Here is a 19,654-nt window from a genome sequence, read left to right as displayed (position 1 = left end):
GGTTATTAATGAAAAGCTTATAATCACCAAAAAAAAAAAAACAATTGTTTTTCGTTGTTTCAGTGTTGTGAAAGCTAAAAATAGAGCTGAAAATTTTTCTTCTGTTGCTTCCCTCAAATTCCCCTTATTGTCCTCCTCTGTTTGAAGAAAAAAGTTTCTCTAAAATTTGTGCAAGATTGGAACGTACTTCTACTATTTGTACTGTTCTTTAATTATTATCAAATGTTGCTTACTTCTATTTCTTATTTTTTAATGAGAATGGAGAATTTAGTAGAAATGAAAAAAAAATAACTCACAGACAAAAAAAATTACTACGAGAAAAAGAGAAAGAATCTTAGATAGTGTGTAGCTAATTATCTATAATTGCGGGATTGCGAAAGATATTATTTGGGAATGAATAAAAGAAGGAATTAAATATTTTAACTATGGTTAGGGCTTTATTTTATTTAATTAAATCCCGTCCATTGATTTTTAACCATAACACGTGTCTCCCATCCAAGTAGGAAATTGGAGAAATGGAGAGATTAGGCCCCGTTTGGCCATATATTTTGCCAAGGTTTTTCAAAAAAAAATTGGCAAAACATATTTGTTTATAGATTTTATCCATGTTTTGGATCCCAAAACTAGCTCTAGACTAGTTTTTGGCAAAACATCACTGTTTGATTTTTTAATAATTTCAAAAATTACCTCAAACATTTGTATTTTATAAAAAGGTCCACTATCTATTATGACCCAACTAACCACCAGCTAATTACTATCAATTTCTTTTGGACTGATGGATCTTGTAATATTATTGCAATTTGACGAATTATAGTGGCTAGTAATTGTGTCATTAGCAATTGATATTAAAATATCAGGTTATCGTTGTTGCGTTTTTATTAAGGGGTGTGAATGGGAAATGGAAGAGGCACCTTTTAGATTGCACCTCTCCATATCACCCTTCCTTTGTCTATAAATTTAGAGGCTTGGCCTTATTTTTTAGACATGCAATCAGACATGGAAAATCTGAAATCTTCTCCCCTCTTTTCTACATTGTTGCATTATTTTCTAAATAAACATAAGTGTCAAGTGTGATTTGCTCCGTTTGTTGAGTTCGCTGAAGTTCTGTGATTTGAAGTGCCGCTATCACAGAATAGTTATTCCGTTCTATCCTGGGAGGAATTAATCCGTATACCTTGGGCAACAGTGAGGGGATTAAATTCCTTAAGGACACATTGTGCATTCAGTGGGCTCAGAATTATTTTACGTTTTGTTTATTGAACTAACGTTTGTTTACTTTTCTGATTTTGAACACAGTAATACCAACAATCTTAAGGAATTTAATTTTTGATGTGGCTGGTCGTCATAATTTTCTCAAGGTTTATTTTGGTGATTATAATAGAGGAGATTATAAACCTGACAGTCCTTGTGTCAACATGGCAAAGATTGCAGAGTGCAACAACACTTTAAGTTGGCAACAAAATTCGGGTTCTACTTTCTTGGCTCTATTTTATTATTATTATTATTATTATTATTATTATTATTAATATTATTATTATTATTATTATTATTATTATTATTATTATTATTTGCTCTATATGATTTATGAAATCGGCTTCCATAAATGTTAGGGCAAGTAATTTTATATGATTTTTGCATGTTATGATGATTAGAAATAACATATGATTAAAGGTTAATTTTGTAATTTCTTAACCAAATGGAATATATGTAATTTGGTAACATGCATGAACATATATGGGTATTATTTTCAAAGTTGTAAGACATGAATGAGGCTTACACTAATTTTTTTCGAAAATATTCTTGAGATCATGAAAGTAATATGTAAAGATGTACATATATTTATTTGATTAGAGCAAAAGATGACACTATTGAACTGTTTAAGTGTTATAATGGTTTAGTTGAAAATTATTTGGAAAGGGAATTAAAATTCTCATGATTTTCTACACTCGTTATAGAGAATAAAATCTTCGTGATTTTCTACTCATGCTTCGAGATCAAAATCTGCATGATTTTTTACTCATTCGTTGAGATTAGAGTCTTCGTGACTTTCTACTCATTTGTCGGAAATTAAAGTCTAAGTGACTTTATACTCTAATTTATTGTTCGGCTTGAAGATTAAAAACTTCATCGTTTATTAAATTTAATTGTGTCACATATTACTCGGTTTGAAGATTAAAAACTTCACCGTGTATTAGATCCGGTATCAGGTATTTCTCGGTTAGAAGATTAAAAACTTCACCGTTTATTAATTCTGATGGTGTCAGATTGGTTTGAAGATTAAAAAAACTTCACCATTTATTCTGGCTCTGTTAATGAGACAAACAACAGTTCATGTGGTTGGCTCTACAAAGCAATAGAGGCGGCGTTTGAAGAAATATGTTTGGAATATGGCATTATTCACCAAACGACTGTCCCTTCATTAGCGCAATCTAATGGAATTGCGGAAAGAATGAGTAGAACGTTAAAGGAGACGATGAATGCCTTGTTGATAAGTTCTGTTTTACCCCAGAACTTGTGGGGGGAAAGTTATTTTTCCAAATAACTGTATACTCAGTCAAGTTCCCCATAGCAAGACACATTCCATTCCATATAAAAAAATGGAAAAGAAGAAAATCCAACTTGAAATATTTCCAAGTGTGGGGGGTATTTGGGTAAAGTGCAAGTTCTTAAACCCAAAAGGATAAAAAATTGGATCGAAAACTGTTGATTCCGTTTTTATAATACATGCAAGAAATAGTAAGGCATATTGTTTTCCGATTCATAAATCGCAAAATTCCGGCATTCATATTAATACGGTTATCGAATCAGATAATGCTGAATTCTTTGAGAATATTTATCCGTATAAAAAGGAATGTGAGTCGTCTAGTGAAATATCTAAGCGAAATCGGGAAGAAGCAAAGGAATGTACGTTGAATTAGAAAATTCCAAGATGTAGTAAACGTGAAAGGATAACTACTTTCTTTGGACCATATTTTCTGACATTCTTGTTGGAAAATGAGCCTCAAACGTTTAAAGAAATATTGTCTTCCTCGGAAGCACAATATTGGAAGAGGCAGTCAATAGTGAGATAGAATCCATATTAAGTAATCATACTTAGAAATTGGTTGATCTTCCTCCAGGAAATAAACCTTTGCGTTCTAAGTGGATTTTCAAAAGGGAAATGAAAGCTGATGGTACTATTGACAAATAAATATAAGGTAAGATTAGTTGTCAAATGATTTAGACAACGAGAAGGTCTTGATTATTTTGATACATACTTGCCGGTAATGAGGATCACATCTACTCGGGTGTTAATAGCGTTAGCCGCCGTGTATGGCCTTGAAATCCATCAGATGGACTTAAAGACAACCTTCTTAAATGGAGATTGGAGGAAGAAATTTATATAGAACAACCTAAAGGGTTCATGGTTCTTGGAAAAGAAAAGAAGGTGTCTCGACTTGTTAAGTCACTTTACGGACTAAAACAAGCACCCAAACAATGGCATGTGGAATTTGACTAGAAAATATTGTCAAATGATTTCAAACTAGTGTATTTACATTAAGAATACTCTACATTATGTAGTCATTGTTTGTTTGTATATCGATTATATATTGATAGAAAAGACACATGAAATATTTGAAATGTGGGAGCGTTTAGCTTATGCATGACACAAGCGATGTTAGACGTAATGTCTAAATGATATAATTTTGAACCCCACCAATCCTTAGTGGATATTGATATGATAGTCGATGAATTCATTACTTGTTTAGTCTTAGTGATGACTCGTGATGAAACTACAAATTCGAAAGTTGTAATGATTTGTTCTTTCTTGAACATTTATAATGTTTAGCTCTTTTATGAAAGAGTGTCACCTGGAAGGATGTGACTTTTCATGAAAAGTGCGTTTATATGTTTTATATAAACATGACCGTTCATGAAAAATAATTAACACGTTGGTCTATAATGAGGTGAACCAACCTATGAACATGAACAAGATCTATTCCAAGTTGGATTTGTTTCATGAATGAAGGTGCTATAATTTGCATATCATATAGACGTATGAATAAATAACATACAAATGCTTGAAATTGCGGAATGATTGCGAAATGTGTTATATATTAAAAGGTTGTAGCCACAACTGATGCCAATCACTCCAGCTGTTGTTATAATAAACTATTACTACATTAAGTGTAGTCAATAATCTGATATGCAATCAAAAGTCAAGACGTATTAGTCTATGACATAAGAAAGTTTGCAGTGAACTTTCATGACAATGAAACGAGTTTTGAAGTATTTGAAATATACTCCAAATTATGCTTTCACTACAATAAGTATTCCGCGATAATAGAGGGGTATAGTGATGCAAATTAGATCACCGGGTCAACCGATTCTAAATAGTCGGTGGAGGAGCGATGTCTTGAAAATCGTCCAAACAAATGTGCATTGACCGCTCTACAGTGGAGGCTGAGTTTATAGCCTTAGACAAGGCCGGTGAAGAAGTTGAATGGCTCCGGAATTTCTTGAAAGATATTTCATTTTGGCCCAAACCTTTGGCACCTATGTGTATACATTGTGATAGTCAAGCGGTAATAGGCAGGGCAAGGAGCGTTATGTATAACGGAAAATCTCATCACATTCGACGGAGATACAATACCGTTAGACAACTACTCTCTAGTGGTGTTATCACGATTGACTACGTAAAGTCAAGAGATAACGTGTTGGATCCACTTACAAAAGGCCTATCTAGAGAGGCGGTTGAAATATTATAAAAGGGAATGGGGCTAAGGCCTAGGACAAGTCATCATGGCGGTAACTCTACCTAGCAGACTGGAGATCCCAAGAGCTAAGTTCAAAGAGATCAAACAGAGTTATGAATGACAGTTCAACATTGTCAAATAACTCAACCCATTCTTGTGATGAAGACAATGTTCAGAAATCAAGGTAAAGCATTAAGGCTTTTTGATGAGTCAATAAAGCTTAAAGCTTTTTAATGATTTTCTAAGTCTGGCAGGATATGACCAGATAGTGCGTCTATAGGATTACACGTTTAGAAATCACCTATGTGAGTGTTAAGTGTAAGACGCTTTAAGGGGAATGAAAGTAAAGGCCCATTCTCTAAGCACTCATGAAACCAGGCGGTGTTCATGGCTGAAACGAACACAATCGTGAGAACCAAAAACGGTTAAGGGTTAATTGTGTGACTTATGGTTGTCTAGGTATACACCAAAGTTCGACGATTCAAAGATATCAAATCTACCGATTGACCGAGTATATCCGACATAAGTTCACTACGGAAAGTTCAACGGGAAACCTACTTATCCAGATGCGATTAATCTTTATTTGTGAATCACACAGTATTTTCATGCATGTTTTTCCTCATATGACAATTCTCCATTTATGTGGGGGATTGTTGCGTTTTTATTAAGGAGTGTGAATGGGAAATGAAAGAGGCACCTTTTAGATTGCACCTCTCCATGTCACCCTTCCTTTGTCTATAAATTTAGAGGCCTGGCCTCATTTTTTAGACATGAAATCAGACATGTAAAATCTGAAATCTTTTCCCCTCTTTTCTACATTGTTGCATTATTTTCTAAATAAACATAAGTGTCAAGTGTGATTTGCTCCGTTTGTTGAGTTCGCTGAAGCTCTGTGATTTGAAGGGCCGCTATCACAGAATAGTTATTCCGTTCTATCCTGGGAGGAATTAATCCGTATACCTTGGGCAACAGTGAGGGGATTAAATTCCTTAAGAACACATTGTGCATTCAGTGGGCTCGAAATTATTTTACGTTTTGTTTATAGAACTAATGTTTGTTTACTTTTCTGATTTTGAACACAGTAATACCAACAATAACTTGAGAAATAATCCTACAAAATCTCTTTGTTATTCTAGTTAATATTTATGTGGCACATAGCAAACATAAAATGAGAATGGATCTCTTAACTTCAAGGAAAATTCTTTTATAGAGACAATTTATATGCTCTTCTTTCACTTAAGAATTTTGAAACCAAATAGTATTTTGGCCTGGTTATTTATTGATTGAGGTTAAGAAGTATGAAATAATTTTACAGAATAAGAATGAGGGTGGCTAGCGAGTTTGTTGCCTTATGATGGAGCCACGGAGGAAGTCTTTAAGTATCTCTTAGTGTCCCTGTGGAGAATAATATGTGTAAATTTTGTATGATTTTGTGGCGTGTAGGTGAGTGAATTTCAACCTCTGTGTAGAATTAATTTTGTGGTGAGAGCAGCGGAGGAAGGCGGTGGGTGATGGTGATGATGGTGGCGGGGGGAGAGAGGGAGAAGAAGAAGGAATTTTTTTGATAAAAAACAAAGCCTCACGTGCTCATACTTAGTGCATCATATACACTTTGCCATGTTAGCAATGTGTGTTTAATAGACACATTTAGGTTCAAATTCAAGTGTACAATAGGAACAACACTTAGTTTAGTGTTTAAATGAAAAAAAAGAGACAAGTTTGAGGGCCTGCATATGTATTTGGCCTTAGTACTATAATTATTAGCAAGTTATTCTTTCAACTTCACCAACTTGAACTAACACAATATTAATACCAACGAAAGAAACATGCCAAAGTCATGCATTTATTTTGAAGGACAATTATGTAATAAGCAAACCCCACCCTACTGCTATATGTAAATGTGTTTAGGACAATATTTTTTTACTAACTTACACAAAAAAAAAAAAAAACAACATTTGTTTTGAAGGAATATATTCTCCGTGAATTTTTTCCTTTTATACCAATCACTGAGGACTTATAAATAAATGTCTTGATCTTTGACATTGAAATTTAAGCTCCATAACAAAAAAAAGTATTCTTTATTTGTTGAAATTATTTTTTCTACATCATGTAAAGAGAGTACATGTTTTGTTGGAAATTTAAAATATTTTTCTTCATCATAAAAATAATTATTTTGTTGAATGAAAAAGAAAGTTCACTTAATAATATTTCTATTTAGGGTGGGGGATAAGGCAGGGGTTGGATGGGGGTAGGGTAGGGGGTGGAGTTGGGCAGAGTTGGGGTGGGGTGAGTAGGGTGGTTTGGGGGTGGGGGTGGGGTGAGTACGGTGGTTTGGGGGTGGAGGTGGGATGAGGGTGTGTTGGTGGGAATGGGAAAACTTTTTCTACATCATGTAAAGAAAGTACATGTGTTTGTTGAAATAAGAAAAAATATTTTTTCTACATAATCAAAAGAAAATATTCATTTTGTAGAAATAAAAAAGAAATTACTCTATCTACAACATGAAAAACAAGTTCTCTTAATAATATTTCTATCTTAAGGTGGGGGTAGGGTAGGGATGGGGGTTGGAGTAGGGTGGTTGGAGATGGGTTGGTGGGGGGTTGGTGGGAATGGGGAATAGGGCGGGGAAGGTTGTAAAAGAGTTTTGGAAAATATTTTTTCTTCTCTTGATAGGGAAAATATTTTCCTTCAATTGGAAGAAAATAAGTTAATGAGGAAAATATTTTCTATAACATGTAAGCCAACCAAACATGGAAAAATTAGAAAATATTTTTTGAAAAATGTTACCAAACACACCGTAAATCTGAAACATCCATAGAATTTGAGAAAATAGCAGAATTGAAGATCTTCTATTTTTACAAAATTTTTGTGTTATATTTTTCATGATCTTGTTTACCTCAAAAATATGTGTAACAATTAAATTTGATTTGTGGTTTCAAAGATATGTGATTAAATTAAATACCAATTAATAATCAAGAAATATGAAGTAGAAATGAAAGAAACAAGTGAATCAAACCAATGTTACTCAGCAGTGGCGACCTCGAGCTTAGTGACCTCGAGATGGACTAAGAGCAATAAAATAAGAAAAATAAATGTAAAGGGCAGTAAAGAACAATACTGAAGAACATTAAGAGAGAAAACTAAGATAGTATATTCTTGCCAATGATGAGATGATCTTACAAATGATTGGGGTCCCCTTTATATAATGGGGAACCCTAAATAAGGTATATTTCTATTTACAGTAAGGAATATTCTTGGTACAGTTGTCTAACCGCCTAGTATGGAATAGTACAATCCTATTTCGGAATTTGCGCTGTGATCTTGGTGACGTGGCAGGAATCTAGCCCATTTCGTTACAAGTCCACAACGGTACTATTCCGGGGTCGAGCATACTTGACCTCGGTATGTATCGTGCTCTGTTTTCGAACTCGGGTCTGGTCCCTTGAGCTCGAACTCGACCTTGCCTGAACTAGGACTTTGGACGACCTCTCGAGCATATAGATCGAAGGCATACGATCTCGACCGTATACAGATAGTCCTCGCGTTTCTTAGAGTAAGATGATAAGAAACGATTTGAACCTCGTTCCCCTGGAGTCTTTAGTGATGATGTCATTTCCGTGATGTAGGCGCTCGAAGTAACTGAAACGTCCCGTCGGTTCGCTTCCCCAAAACATTAAATGTACGCTAGTGCTGGTCGTCCATTAGTGCCGCCGAACCGTCGTCACCTTTATATAAATATGGGGCTACTTCTTTGAATAAAGGACTTTACTCTTTTATCACTTTCGCTCTGATTCTTCTTCATTTCTTTCCCTAATCATCTGTTTCCATTTCCCCTTTGAGCGCCGGAAAATGCCAAGTTCCCGTAAAACACCACGTTTTGCTACAGTCTGTATTCTTTAGCTTAAAATCATGGCTAAAACTTCCAAAACGGTCCCCAAAAAAGATAAAGTGTCGTCTTCTTCTACCTTTCAGCCGGCCAAACCGGTGGTGCCGCCCACTCTTGAAGGAATCACCCCCGGCCCTTGCGTGATTAAGAAGGACTTCAGTATTGAAAATTCGCCCAATGTCCCGGGCCGATGCGAGCATGCATCTCGATATCTTAGTTTGATATTAGAGAAGAAACTCAAAGCAATGAAGAGAGACTGCGGTTGGGGAGAGGAGGTCCTGGTTCAGATCCCAAGTACCGAGGAAAGCATTACTACCCACATGGAGGAATTTTTAAGTGTTTACACTTACCCCTTCACACTGGGTCCCCTCAATCCGGTGGTGATCGACTACTTCAAAACATATTACCCTCGGCCAGATTCACCCCTCCTTTTGGCGCATCGTGATCATGCTGTGCTACTTTTCTGAAAAGGCCAAGGGGTTGGAATTCACCCTCAACCACCTGATTCGATTGTATCGGCCCTAGCTGTTTCGAGGGCTTGTCAAGCTGCATCGTCGAGAAAAGAAAGCCTTCTTTGCTAGTAACGACGAAACCAAAGATCGAGGCTGGATGAGTCGGTTCATCAAAGTTAGGACTTCGGATGTCATTCCCAGGGACAAAATGCCGTTCCCGGAGAGATGGAATTTTAATCGTAAGTGGAGTTCTTCTTCCCAGTATCTATTCATATTTAGCTTTCACGCCTCATAATGCCTTTACCCTTTCTGCAGCCACTGCTTGGGCGCCTCATGCGGTCCCCGACCTCGAGGATTGGGTCCAAAAGTTAGCTGCCACCTCCTCCTACGATGTGCGCAAATGGCGTGAATTATCGAGGGGCAAGTGGGAGGCCAAACATCATGGTAAATTCCATTCCCAAGTTCCAGATATTTTTCATTCGCTGGTGGTGTCAACTTATTCACGTTTTGTGCAGGCATCGGAGATGTATCCAAAATGAGGCCTGCTCCGCCCGGGGAGAAGACTGTGCCCTCGACCCCGAACTTGGAGAAAGACAATAAAAGAAAAAGGGCTTCGAAGCCCGAAAATTCCCAATATGAGGCGACACCTGCCCGGAAGCCGAGGAGAAGACTCATTCATGTGGACTTGGATTCAGCCATTCAATACCTGGAAGATGAAGAGAACAATGGTGAAGAATCGGCGCTGGTACCTCGAACCAGAAAACCAATCGAAGCCGTCAATGCCTCCGAACCAGACGCCTTGCCACTCGATGAAGGAACTCCGAATAGAGACTCGGTAAAATCCCTCGAGTCCCCCAAGATTGAGATCGTACCTCCTTCTTCAACAAATACACCGAAGGGGAACAACACTGAGAGGGCCGAAACTAGCCAGAGCGTAGGGGTGTTCAAAACCGAATCGAAATCGAAAACTGAATTGAAATCGAAGCTTAATGGCTTATTGGTATCGGGTTAACGGTTTAAAGGATGGGGAATGGATTGAAAGTTTTTTATTAACGGCTTATCGGTTTGGGGGGGGGGGGATTATTCAATTTTCTTAAAGTATAATCCGTTAACCCGTTAAGAATATATATATATATATATAATTTATTTTTATCCATATTTATTTAATAATCAAAAACCCTTTCCAGTACTCTATCTCTAATGCCTAAATAATCAAAAACCCTAACGCCTAAATTTTTCAACCAGCAGCCACCAGCAGTACTCTATCTCGTTGACTTCCAGGTTCCATCACGTACTCTATCTCGTCGATAGAGTACTGCTGAAGCTTGTAGTTTCCAGCTAAGTGGATCCATTCCATCTACAGCTCAGTATTATCTTCCAATTTTGCAAGAGCTATCTTATCTTTTTGTCTTTTTCTTCTTATAGCAAACCATTCTTGAATCTTGAGACTTGTGGTTTTTTTTTTCTTTCTTTCTTTTTGGTCCGCACAACTTGTGATAAATATTTTACTACTAATAGGTTTTACCAATCAGCTGAGAACTTGAAGGAAGCGTCATTTGTACTTCCAGATCAGAGAGGACCTTTTTTGAATATCTTAATTAGTCTGAAATTAAGAACACATTTCTAAAAGGTAAGTTTCACATAGGCAAGTAAACAATAAAAGTGGGAATTCTGTTTTGAGATTTTCCTTCCTACTAATAATCTTGTAAACATTGAAGCAGGTCATAAGGTGGATTCACTTGTGTGTTCACAAAGATTTAGCAATCAGGAGCAACTTTTAATGCACCAAAAAACATAACAATAATAATACTAATTTGAAAAATAAATTTCCCACTTCAAAATGTATTATAAAGACCAGATTGACTTATCTGTAATTTTCTATTCTGAATTTGTATGCCAGGCGGTCAGCAAACAATTAATGCATGCAATATAGACTGAATTAGTCCGATAAACCGCCCGATAAGAGCTAAACCGATACCAATCCGATATCTTATCGGGTGGCTAGCAGATTAATACATTTAAAAGCCGATAACCGATAAGACAAACCGTTAAGAGTAAATAACAGCCCAATCCGCCCGATAAGTAGCCTTACCAGAGCACCCCGAGTGAGGAGCTCGGGGCCATGACGATGGGTCACTCACTTTCTCTTCCAGCTTACTCTGAGGAGACAATAAAGGATGCTCGGGCTTTGCAAACACCTGATCTGAGCAAGATCCTCGAAGAAGACTCCTTTCGGGATTGTTTCACTGGGGTTGGCGACGTTGTTGACCTTAACGATGCATCCACCCTTTTCGAGGAGGCTCAACGTCTTATTTCTTAGGTAAATGCTAACTTTCATTGTTGTAACTTCCTCTTCCCTTCCTTTACTTTAACTGACATATCTTCGTTTCATGTATAGGCCATCATCAGGTTTAGAGCTGAGCTGAGCCAATGTGAGGCCAAGCTCAAGAGGGTTTCGGGTGAAGAAAAGGCCCTGAGGCTTCTTTGCGGCCAGAAGGAGGAGGAGCTTAAGGACCTTTGGGCTGAGTTGGCCAAAGCTCGGAAAAATGAGGTCGAGCTGGATGAGCAGGTAACTGTGATTTTAACAGGTTATGGTCTTCTTGGCCTTACTTTGGAGGCTAATACTTCGACATCTCAGCTGCAGTAGAAGTTGGAGGTGATTAGGCAGCTTCGGAGCGAGGTTGATGAAGTTAAGGCTGATTGCCATAGGTGGAAAAAGAACATGGATCAGCTTGCTACCAATAAAGAAGCTGTTACAACCCAACTGACCTCGGCTGAAACTCAACTCCGAGGCATTAAAGCGAAGGGTCTGGCCCAGGCTAGGAAAATCAAGGAATTAGAGGCAGCGCTTGCTAGAGCCCGGGCTGAAGCTGCACAAGCTAAGGCTGAAGTTGAGAAAATGAAGGACACGGCTGACAAGACCATCGCCGTGTACTTAAAAGATGCTGCGGCTGTCAACCGGAGCTGATGGAGGCCTCCAACCGGGAAAGACGGAGCAATAATTTGGCCAAGTGTCAAGCCCGGAGGGAGACTCTCGACGAAATCCACGCCCGAGGGTTCGACCTTACTAAAGAGATAGTCGAAGCAAAGGCACGGGAAATCGACGCCAGGTTTCTTGTCTCTTCCGATGGCGAGGATGCTGTGAACGGCTCCGAGGGCGGGGAAGGTGAGGAAGGTGCTCCCGAGGAAGGGGAGGCTCTCGAAGATCAAGCTGCTGAGGGTGCAATTCCCGAGGAAGCTGCTTCCGGGGACGTAACCCCAAAATAGATTAGGTTCTCTTTTTCTTTTTTGTGTAAGGGCCCCTTGTGGGCGTTGCAAATATATTTTGTAAAACATCCCTCATGAATATAAAGTATCCTTTCGCTCTATCCTCGACTTGTGTTGAATTTTATTTTGTTCTCATTTGTGGAAGATTTCGATTGTATAGCTCAAATAATCAGCCCGAATATTGTTTCGGACTTAGAACATAATAAACCCTTAGGATACCCCTTAAGGTTTCGTTGATCCTCAAGCTAAGTTAAAATTGATTTGATGTGAGCTCGGGATGTTGGGATTCTCGAGTCCGAGTTAAGTGAGAACGGGGTCTCGAACTCTATATGTTTTGGCCCTTAAGCTTTTTGAAGTTGGCCCTTAGGCTCTTATATATCGGCCCTTAGGCTCTATAAGTTGGCCCTTAGGCTCTTTAAGTTGGCCCTTAGGCTCTTTAGTTGGGCCGATTCGGCCTCTAGAGTGGCTATATAATTTTTCCCTCTTTTCGGTTAAAAGACTTAGTGAAAATTTGATTATGCCTTAGCACGTGTTTTTCGTACCCATTGGGTTTTTCGAAGGTTCGACGAATCGGAACCTAATTAGTTTATGTAAACATAATCAAAAACCTCTTGAGGTTTTTTCAAAGGCTGATGTTATCGAAGCCTTTAGATTATTCGAGGGCTGAATTTATCGAAGCCATTTATATTTTGCTCTTGTCGAGGGTAGCCTGATTTAACCGGATTTTTTCAAAGTGTTTGAAGGCCTTTAATTTATGGCGGAAGTCGGACGTCTCTGAGCCGCATTATTTCGGTCGTAGCCTTTTATATGACCGTAGTCTTTGGGTATGTCACTTGGACTTGTTTCTCGATAACTTTTCAAACTTGTTCGAAAAGTTAGTCCCCGAGTATATTGGCCTTGGCCTTTGTTTCAAGGGGATGACTCTTTGAGGTCTTATGAGTTCGAGTTCTCGATGGCTCAGATGTGCTGACTGTCGATGACAGTCCCCGAGTATTCGGGGGTGCGTTTGTGCTTTGGCTATTGAGCCGTTTCCAATAGGATTATAAGTGTAGAGCTCGTATAATAGTAGACTTTTTTGAGACACAAAGTGTATTTGATATAAACAGAATGTTTCTTCAAATAATTGATACATGCGTACATGTTTCACCGTCGGGGCTCGACTATTCTATATAGACACGGTTCATTTGACCATTTGGCCCATTACAAAATTTTCCTATCAAGGCCCTCTTAGGCTTGTAGTACTTTCTTAAAAAATATGGCCTCCGAGGGTGATGCCCCCCAAGTATTCGAGGTTGATTGAAAAGAAGCCTTGGATACTGTTCGAGTTTTCCTTAGGTAGCATATAGTTATTGCCTCGTTAAAAACCTTGCCGGTAAAACCCATTTGGGACAAAATCCGGTCTAAGGGAAAAAGAGTGCAACGCATGCTTTAAAACCTAAGGCATTCGTGTAAAAAGGGGTGTCCTTAACAGCTTCGATTGGGAAACTGCACTGAGTTAGCTTTAAGCTTAAATGAACAAAAGGATAGAGTCATACCTTAGCAGTAGTATCGTTTGAGTAATGATACGTTCCAATTGTTTGGTAGTTGTTCACCTTCCATCGTGCTAAGTTTGTAAGATCCTTTACCGATAATTTTGAGGACTCGGTACGGTCCTTCCCAATTCGGGCCCAATTTTCCTTCATTCGGGTCTCGAGTATTGAGGGTGACTTTCCGAAGGACTAAGTCTCGATTCCGAAGTGTCGAAGATTGGTCCTTCTATTGTAGTACTTTCGATCCTTTGCTTCTGTGCGGCCATCCGAACAAGCGCTGCTTCTCGTTTTTTATCTAGTAGCTCGAGGCTAGTATTCATGGCCTCGTGATTCGACTCCTCCGATGCATGTCGAAACCTGGCGCTGGGTTCTCCGACCTTGACAGGGATAAGGGCCTCGGAGCCATATACCAAAGAAAATGGGGTAGCCCCCGTGCTAGACTTTGATGTTGTGCGATATGCCCAAAGGACCTCGGGTAGAACTTCTCTCCATTTCCCCTTTGCATCGTCCAATCTTTTCTTCAAGTTTTGAATGATAGTTTTATTTATTGACTCGGCCTCTCCATTTCCGGTTGGGTGGTACGGTGTCAATAAAATCCTCTTTATTTTATGTGCTTCGAGAAACTCCGTCACCTTGCTGCCGATGAATTGTTTTCCATTGTCACATACAATATCGGTAGGTATCCCGAATAATGAAGTCAATAACTACTTTTTCTCGGACCTTCTCTAAGGCCTATGCTTCCACCCACTTAGAAAAATAATCAGTAATAAACAAAATAAACTTAGCTTTACCTGGGGCCGTTGGCAGGGGTCCGACTATGTCCATTCCCCATTTCATAAAAGGCCACGGGGATAGGACCGAATGGAGTTGTTCTCCGGGCTGATGGATCATTGGAGCAAATCGTTGGCACTTATCACATTTTTTGACAAATTCCTTAGTATCTTTTTCCATACTGTCCTAGTAATATCCTGCTCTGATGATTTTGCGAATCAAGGACTCGGCGCCGGAGTGATTCCCACAAGTGCCTTTGTGGATTTCTCGTAGAACATAATCGGTGTCCCCCGGCCCCAAACATACCGCAAGTGGCCCATCAAATGTTCTCCGGTACAATGTTCCATCTTTATCTAATGCAAACCTAGCAACTTTGGTTCGTAGGGTCCTCGATTCTCTATGGTCCGATGGGAGTTTTCCACTCTTCAAATAGTCGATGTACTTATTTCTCCAGTCCCATGTCAAACTTGTTGAATTTATCTCGGCATGACCCTCTTCAACCGTAGACCTCGATAACTAGACGATAGTCCCTGGGATGATGTCGTCTTCTTCAACTGAGGATACCAGATTAGCAAGTGCATCAGCCTCGCTATTTTGTTCCTGAGGCACATGATCCAGTGTCCATTCCTTGAAGTGGTGCAAAGTTACTTGTAGTTTATCCAAGTACCATTGCATTCTATCCTCCCAAACTTTGAAACTTTTGTTTACCACTAATAGAGAATCACACTTAGCTTCGATGACTTCTGCTCCCAAGATTTTAGCTAGCTAGAGACCTACAATCATGGCCTCATAATAGGCCTCATTGTTAGTCAATCTAGAAGTTTTAATAGATTGTCTAATGGTATCACCCGTGGGTGGCTTCAAGATAATGCCAAGCCCGGACCCTTTCACATTCGAGGCACCATCCGTGAAAAGGGTCCATACCCCCGACGATGTATCCGAACTTAGCAGGAGTTCTTTCTCCACTTTGGGAATGAGGGTTGGCGTAAAATCAACAATGAAGTCAGCCAAGATTTGAGACTTGATGGCGGTACGGGGTTGATATTCGATATCATACCCGCTAAGTTCGACGACCCATTTGGCCAGCCGGCCCGACAGCTCGGGCTTATGCAAAACATTCCGAAGGGGGTAGGTGGTTAATACACATATGGGATGACATTGAAAATATGGCTTTAGCTTTCCAGATGTGCTTATCAATGCAAGAGCTAATTTTCTAAGTGAGGGTATCTAGTTTCAACATCCAGCTTACATAATAAACAGGGAATTGCGTACCTTGCTCTTCTCGAACTAGTACCCCACTTACCGCTATCTAGTACACCGCCAAGTATAGGTAAAGTTTTTCATCTACCTTCAGGGTGTGAAGCAAAGGCGGGCTCGACAAATATCGCTTTAATTCTTCTAAGGCTTGCTGGCATTCGGGGGTCCATGCGAAATCCTTTTTCTTTTTGAGCAAGGAAAAGAACTGGTGACTTCGATCCGATGACCTCGAAATGAATCGACCCAAAGTGTCTATTCGCCCTGTTAGCCTTTGCACGACCTTCACGCTATCCACGATTGTGATATCCTCGATAGCCTTGATCTTATCGGGGTTAATCTCGATACCCCGATTTGACACCATGAAGTCGAGGAACTTAACCGAGCCGACTTCGAAGGCACATTTCTCTGGGTTAAGCTTCATGTTGCATTTCCTCAAGATTTCGAATGTTTCCTACAAATGAGCTAAATGGTTCTCTGCGCGCAGGGACTTAACCAACATATCATCAATATAAACTTCCATTATTTTACCTATTTGTTCTTCGAACATTTTGTTAACTAGGCATTAGTATGTAGCTCTTGCATTTTTTAGCCCGAAGGGAATTACGTTGTAACAATAAGTTCCAAATTAAGTAATAAATGATGTATTTTCCTGGTCCTCTAGGTTTATTTGGATCTGATTGTACCCGGAGTAGGCATCAAGAAAAGTTAGGGTCTCGTGGCCAGCCGTGGCATCGATCACATGATCGATGTTTGGCAAAGGGAAAGAATCTTTCGGACATTCTTTGTTCAAGTCCTTATAATCTACGCACATTCTAAGTTTGTTTCCATTTTTGGGAACAACAACTATGTTAGCTAACCACTCGGGGTAATTTACCTCCCGAATAGATCCTATTTTAAGAAGTTTGGTTACCTCGTCTTTTATGAAATCGTGCTTTACCTCGGACTGAGGCCTCCTTTTTTGCATCAACGGTTTGAACCTGGGATCGGTGCTTAGCCGATGTGTGGTGACTTCTGGTGGAATCCCTGTCATATCTAAATGGGACTAAGCAAAGCAATCCATATTATCTATAAGAAATTGATTGAGTTCGGGGGTCAATCCCGTTCCCAGGTATACCTTTCTCTTGGGCAAGTATTCGATCAAAATGACCTGCTCCAGCTCCTTGACAGTTGATTTGGTTGCATCGGACTCTTCGGGAACGACGAAGGTTCGAGGAGTAAGGAAATCCTCATCTTCGTCTTCGATTACTTATTGCTCTGATTCCGTCGAGGCTGGAGGCGGTGATTGCTATTTGGCCGCCCGTTTATCTTCGATGCTCAATTTCTCTGAGGTCGAAGGCTCTGGTATCGGAACTACTTCCTCGATTGCAAACATCTCCTTTGCAGCATGTTGCTCTCCGTAGACTGTTTTCACTCCTTCTTCTGTTGGGAATTTCATCATCTGGTGAAGAGTTGAGGGCACTGCCCTCATGTTGTGTATCCATGGTCTCCCAAGGAGTGTGTTATACCTCATGTCACTTTTGATGACATGGAATTTAGTGTCTTGTATGGTCCCGACTACGTTTACTGGCAAGATAATCTCGCCTTTTGTTGTTTCGCATGCCATGTTGAAGCCATTCAGGACCCGGGATGCAGGTACAATCTGATCTTGCAGCCCGAGTTTCTCTACGACCCTTGATCTGATTATGTTCGTTGAGCTACCTGGATCCACTAAAACACGTTGAACTTGAAATTTATTTAAAAGGATAGAGATTATCAGGGCGTCGTTGTGTTGCTGAGATATGCCTTCTGCTTCTTCATCATAGAACGATAAGGCATCCTCGAGCACATAGATCCGAGTCCGTTTTTCTCTGGTAATTGATACCTTGGTGCATTCAAATATAGGTCGTTGAGGGACATCGACTCCGCCGATGATCATGTGGATTACATGTTGTGGTTCTTCTTGCTCATTTTTCCTTGCATCTCTCTCCTTGAAGTGATTCCTGGCTTGATCGCTTAAAAATTCTTGAAGATGGCCCTCGTTGAACAATTGAGCCACTTCTTCTCTTAGCTGCCTACAATTTTCTGTTCTATGACCATGTGTGCCATGATACATGCACATTAAGTTCGGGTTCCTTTGAGAAGGATCAGTTTGTATAGGCCTGGGCCATTTGGTGTCTTTGATTCTCCCAATAGCTGATACGATCCCCGATGCATCTATGCTGAAGTTGTACTCCGACAATCGGAGTGCCTCAACAGGGTCAGTATGCTTATCGAACCCGCTCTTACTCATGAGTCCTCGATAACCTTGCCTTCGATTGTTTCTCCGATTTTTCCGAGGAGTGCTCCGGCCTGAACCTTTGTTTCTCCGATCTACATATGGCTGATACCGTTCCCCGTTCGATCTTGATTCCCTGTCTGTATCCCTCGGTGGCTTGATTATGAATCTGTTAGGATGAACGGAACCCGAGGGGGCTCCCAACTGGTCATCCTGGACCCTGAATTTTGACTGGTAACAGTTGTGTACGTCCGACTGTCGCACCCCCTTTTTCCTTGCGGAGTCCGGGTTTTGATATTCATTGGGAACACCTCCTTTCCTTTTGGGAATTGGGTATTTGACTTTGAAGAGTCTCCACCTAACGGATTAAGGTGCGTTAGGGTACCTAGAGCAAATAACTCATGAAACCGGTTTGCATTACCAGAGACTTGGGTAAGGGCTCGAAATAACCTTGAGGGGAAGGTGTTAGGCACCCCTCGCGGTCCACAATGGTGGGTCCCAGCCGAACTCAAATTATGTGAATTAGTTATTAAAGAAACAAAACCGCATAAATACATAAAGTTTATTTAAACGGGGTAAAGGGGGTCCTAGGTTTGTTGGCCTATAGGATGACATCTGTACAATACCCGGTAAGCCTTCCTCAAATAGAGTGGTTACACGTGACATTAGCGCACATGTCATCATATCCTTTACTACCCAATTACCCTGCCCTTGGTCATAGCCTAAAGCGTTCTAACAATCTTAAGATGTATCCTATGCGTGCATTACTCGTCCCTTTACTTATATAGTCCCGGAGGTATTTAGGACTATTAGTTAAGGTGGATCTAGACTCTCCTACAGTAATTAAAAGGAGAAAATTCTGGGCGATAAAGAAAACACGTAGGACTGGACCAAAGATAGAACAGTTAAAAGGCTAACATATTACCTCCACAAATAGAGCAAGCAAGTGCACGTCTCAAACGAAAATTTTTAGATGTTTCAGAGAAGTCCTAGAACATGATATCTAGATGGGCATGACAAGCAGGGAATATGCAGCATTGAGTTAAGGCCAAGCGTTAAAGACCTAATCAGTTTGCCTACTGATTTTAGAATCTGCTGAATCTGGGCAGTTAACAAATAAGAACAGCATAGTTTCCAGTTTTTATAAGATTTTAATTACCTACAGGCTTGCCTAGGCGGAGATACCCTATAAACATGCTGTCTAAAATGTAATCAGGATCAATTTTAAAACAAACAGTTTTGAACTTATTAAGTCCTATAGGTATGTTGGTCTAGGTGCTGAACATTACAGAGCTGGTTTACATACACTTAATCCTAGAACATGCTATCTAGGTGTCAAGATTGCTTTTAAATAGGATAGTTACTAATTTATGCGATGTAGACATGGTTTTAACGCGAATGCAACAACAATCCTAAAGCAGGATCTCTAATGCACATAACGAATGGACGTTTTTGTTAAGTAGGATTGTAATAGTAATTTAATAACAGATCTTCTAGGTGAT

Source organism: Nicotiana attenuata, unplaced genomic scaffold (assembly GCF_001879085.1).
Source record: "Nicotiana attenuata strain UT unplaced genomic scaffold, NIATTr2, whole genome shotgun sequence".
Lineage (NCBI taxonomy): Eukaryota > Viridiplantae > Streptophyta > Magnoliopsida > Solanales > Solanaceae > Nicotiana > Nicotiana attenuata.
This window is presented reverse-complemented; position numbering follows the sequence as displayed.